Source organism: Rutidosis leptorrhynchoides, chromosome 8 (assembly GCF_046630445.1).
Source record: "Rutidosis leptorrhynchoides isolate AG116_Rl617_1_P2 chromosome 8, CSIRO_AGI_Rlap_v1, whole genome shotgun sequence".
Classification (NCBI taxonomy): Eukaryota; Viridiplantae; Streptophyta; class Magnoliopsida; order Asterales; family Asteraceae; genus Rutidosis; species Rutidosis leptorrhynchoides.
The window spans coordinates 29,982,673-29,988,060 of NC_092340.1; positions in this window are offsets into that span (position 1 = coordinate 29,982,673).

The following is a 5,388-nucleotide window of genomic DNA, read 5'->3' on the forward strand; positions in this document are numbered from 1 at the left end:
CCATGACGACCGCACTCAAATTTCAGGACGAAATTTCTTTAACGGGTAGGTACTGTGATGACCCGGGAATTTCCGACCTAATTTAAACTTTAATCTTTATATGTTTCCGACACGATAAGCAAAGTTTATAATGTCGAGTCTAAAATTTTTGAACTGATTTCATATATGCAAATACCCTTTGACCGTGCTCGACGAATCACGAACCTTTAATTATAAATTTATATATATATATATATATATATATATATATATATATATATATATATATATATATATATATATATATATATTATAAATTAATCTATTATGCGATTTAGTTATTATGAAATATAACTTAAGATAATTTAAAATCTATTAATTAAAAATGTTTAGTTAATTATTGAAGTATATTGAATATAAATGACTTTGAACACAATTGTTATAACTACTTTCATTATTATCAAAATAAATACCAATATTGATACAATTAGGATACAAATACAAAATTTGATATGTACAAGTATTATTATTAATATTATTAATAATATTAGCATTACTACTTCTATTAATATCATTATTAGTTTCATTATTACTATTAAAGTTAATATTTAATATCAATGTTTGTATAATAAATATTATTATGTTTTCTTATATATTTAAAATACATAAATATATATATACATATAGTCGATATATATAGTCATACAAATAGATATGTATATATATATATATATATATATATATGTATATATATACAAATACATATATAAATTTTAGTTATAATAAACAATGGGTTAACAACATTAAATGAGATCGTTAACTTAAAGGTTTCAAAACAACACTTACATGTAACGACTAACGATGACTTAACGACTCCGTTAAAATGTATATACATGTAGTGTTTTAAGATGTATTAGTATACTTTTTAATGGCTTAAGTACATATATCAAAATACTTGTACTTAACAAAAATAATCATAATTGTATTCCCATTTGTTTTTATCAAGAATTCTACTCGTATTCGCTCAGTATTTGCACTCGTATTATACCCAGCTTCTAGATGTATTTACTATAGGTATATACCAATAAAAATCTGCTCCTTAGCAGTCTTAAATGATTAAGAAACATATGGAACCAACCATTTGTCAAGTAGCATGAATTATTTAGCAATAAAACAAAATTAGGAATCTTTTCTTTCTTTATAAACTAAAAACGTTTTTATGCATGCACACCATTTCTTCATTCCATTTTCTCATACTTACACTCCCATTTCTCTCTCAAAATACTCCTAACTTCATACTTGATCATCTCTAAGCATTTTTCCCATCATTTAGCTTCAATTACAAGCTTTAATCATCATAAAAACATCCTAGAATCAAAAAGTTGCAATATTACTTCCAATCTTTTTAATCCAATCCAATAACTCATCAAAGATCAAGAACTTTCATCTAATCTCAGTAACTTTCCTCTTCATAATCAAGGTAAAATACTTCTCAAAAATTCTTGTTCAATTCCTTGTATAGTTGCTATCTTATTATACTTATAAAACTTGTAAAAACTAAAACTTATTTTGGTGAACACCAAGCTTGTTTGAAAAACTAATCTAATCTTTCTAACTTAACTCTAATAACACTTATTTATATGTATTATGATGTTATATTAAGTTAATATAAGAACTTATAACTTGTAATATGAAGAACACCTTGAAACTTAATATATATCCTTTAATCTCCATTCGGTAAAAAGCGGGCTGTTTTGGGTTGGGAATTAAAAACCTATCTTAGACTTTGAGTTCGAGGCTAAGACTTTGAAAATATATTAATATATGTAAATAAGACTTCCAGTATTTTTTTCTTGATTTTAGACAAAGTGGAAGTATTTTATCAAAAATCATATATTGGGTGGATGCCGGGATTTTTCCAAATCTGTCCACCGACACAAAAAGAGGGTAAATCTCTAAAAATTACTACTTGGGATGAACTTTTAGAATTGGTTTTGTAAAATTTACTTCTTAAGGAATCCATAGCAATTTGATTCACTTTAAACGGAGTTGTAATGAATATTTGGCGAGCAAAACAAAATCTGCTAAAATTAACGTTGTATGGACGAAATTTATATTATAAAAACTATATTAACCATATCCTTGTTAACTTTTCCTATATCCTATATATATATTTGGACATGTTATCAGTAGTATAACAAAATATTATAATCTTGGTTAATTCTATGATTGTATAATAATATTCTTGGTACGTCCTAACACACTAAGTATACAATACGTTTTGATAAATCATAAGACAATACGTACACAATACGTCTAAGTTAATTCTAAGACAATAAGTATACAATATGTCTCTGGGTTGATGCAAAGACAATACATATACACTACATCGTGGGGTATTTCTAAGATTATATATATATACCGATTATTGGACTGTTGGACTTTTCGGACTATTTTGGACTACTAACAAAGGACTAATAACAATGAAATATTAAAAATTATTATATAAGTATTCTATGAACTTGCTATATTAATTTTGTTCACATGTATTATTATCTGAATCGTTATTATTGTTATAGGATCATGAATCCAAGGACGACGACCATATTTTTAATAAGTTGAAAACTTATTATTAATATACTTTTACTACTGTGAGTATATAGTCCCATTTTTAAAACTCTAAAAATATTTTGGGATGAGAATACATGCATTTTATGTTTTACACCATGGACACAAGTACTTAAAATATATTCTACGTTGAGTTGTACCACATTGCATATCTTCCCTAATAGCTTGGTAACTAATATTTACATGTTGTACGAACATGTAAGCGCGAATCCTATTGATAGATCTATCGGGTTTAGCAACCTCAACCGGGCTAGTCACTCTAGTATCGTAAACGGTTGCATAGTACTTCATTTTTACTACACTTGGTACAGTGCAGGGAGATTTCATAATAAAGGGAAGCACTTACTGGCGAACCTGTCCGAAACACCATTTTTTCTCTCATTTCCAGAGTATCGCGTCACGATTATATACTACATCAAATTCTAGATTTTATTTATCCGCTCGTCCGAACTGACAATCTCCTCGGTGTAATAGAAGAAGTCAACGAGCTTTGCGATCGGGTAGTGGCTTTGGAAAATATGGTGCAAAGGTTACAAACACCAGCAGCATAAACAGTACCACCGTCAGCAACACCAACAGTACCATCACCACCACCAACAACAACATCCGCTACTAACACCGCAACATCACAATCAGTACCTCAAGTCTCAACTCCATACGCACCATAGAGTACCAACAACAATAACCGATGAAGTATTAATATATCACTTCATTGGAGAAACCTTCTACGGTGAATATGAAATCTCTAAAGTCTTAGAGATTGTCTATTCTAGCCTTAACCATAAATCAGGTGTGTGGACCGAGATGATAAAAGGAAGAGTAAAAAAACCCTGACAAGGATGGTGCGTGATTTACAAGCTAGACTTGTTTTACCAGCAGCATCAATAGTACTGTTAGCATCACCAGCACCGTCAGTACCGTCAATATCATCAGCACTAGAAGCACCTATAACATCACAAGCTTCGACAGTTCAAGAATCATCGTGGACATCATTACGAATCAACAACAAGTATGTCATATCATCGAGTTATGTAGTATTAACTCATTTCCACTGAAGGATTTATATGTATATCTTATATATATAAATTTTTAAACCATAATAAATTTTTCCGTACTAAACTATTATGTGTGAATCTTAACTACTCGGTTAATTCATATTACTAATATGCAATGATGTACATCCTTCATCCGTAACTTAACCATCGTTAACTACAATCTCTGCCTCAATTCAATAAATTCCATTTCATAATAAATCAGGTGTATTATTCAAATATATATTTTATTTTACACTTTCATCATCGATGTACTCGAAACTTTTCAAATAACATCATTCATACCTTGCGAAGTTCACAAGAATTTCACGAAAACCAACATCATGCATCAACAAATAACGAAGTATTGATTCATAATTTCAATATCATTGAAGAAATACTTATTTCTAAAGTTTTAGGGATTACTCAATTCTAGTTTCAACCGTAAATCAAATGAGTATAATTTAATATTAACTCATTCAATCTGTGTTACATCTAAATAAAATATACACATATATATATATTTTCATAAAGACTGTAATAAAATTCTTTTGTACAAAATATTAATTGCGAAATTTTTTTAACGGGTAGGTAATACCCGAGAGATATATAAATTCACAATTAATATGTTACATTCTTCGAATCTGATTCAGCAATCATCAACTATACTCACTATTTTCTCGACAAAATACATTCTTTTATAAAGATCAAAACAACCATACTCAGTCAAATTCAACTACATATTCTGATTTTGAAATCGCAGAATTCAATTCGAAATATAAATAGTATCATCACTCTTAGATTCCTATATCTTTCAAAGCTATACTTTGACTTCAAAACTGTGCTAGAACATTATATGTATATTAACGATCACAATCGGTGTTCAAACCCTCCAAAATTCCTGAAGACACTTCAAACAATGAACAATCAAGTTGATGATCCAACCACATGTTAATCACAGTTATTCACCTGAAAAAAACTTTAGAAACCAAAGTCGTAATTTAATACGTATCCATGTCAGAACCTTTGGCATTTATTAGCTAAAATAACTTTTCAATTCCGTTTCAAAATAGACAGTTTTGTCATAGCTCCAGCAAGTCAACTTCGACTTCTCAATTAAAACAGTCTTATTATAACCTTGATATATACGTTGCCCTTTGCCATTGTTACCGGGAAACGTTTATATTCCACCACATTAGCAGTAAACTTATCAACAACTTCTCTAATCTTTGACTTCCTGAAAAATCATTATAATTATCGAAACCCTATCATATACTCATCCGTACCTTATAACAAGAATTGCTATACCAATTATTGAGAATTAGCAATCAGTATTTTGAAACCTCGCAGCATGTCTACATCAACAATTACATATACATACAACGTCTACCTCCAAGACTTACATTCTTTGAATGAGAAATTTCTGAAAAACACCCTAAACTGCGAACCAGTTCTCAAAATTTTGAAAAATGCTGATAAAGCAGCAAAAACTGTAAAGACCTTAACAGTAAAATGTTGATGATAAAGGATTGTATATTGGCAAAGCTCAGAAAAAGAGAAGTTTTGGAACTAGAAAATGGATTGAGCAAAGTATGAAGGAGGCTGTGGACAAATCATAAAGGCCGAACCTGCCTTCAAAGAATTCAAATGATTCAGTACCTACTGAAGTCATTAACGAATACCTTGCTCCTGACTCTAAACCCCTGCGGACAATATCCTTCATCATCCTCTGATATTAGAAATTCTAAGA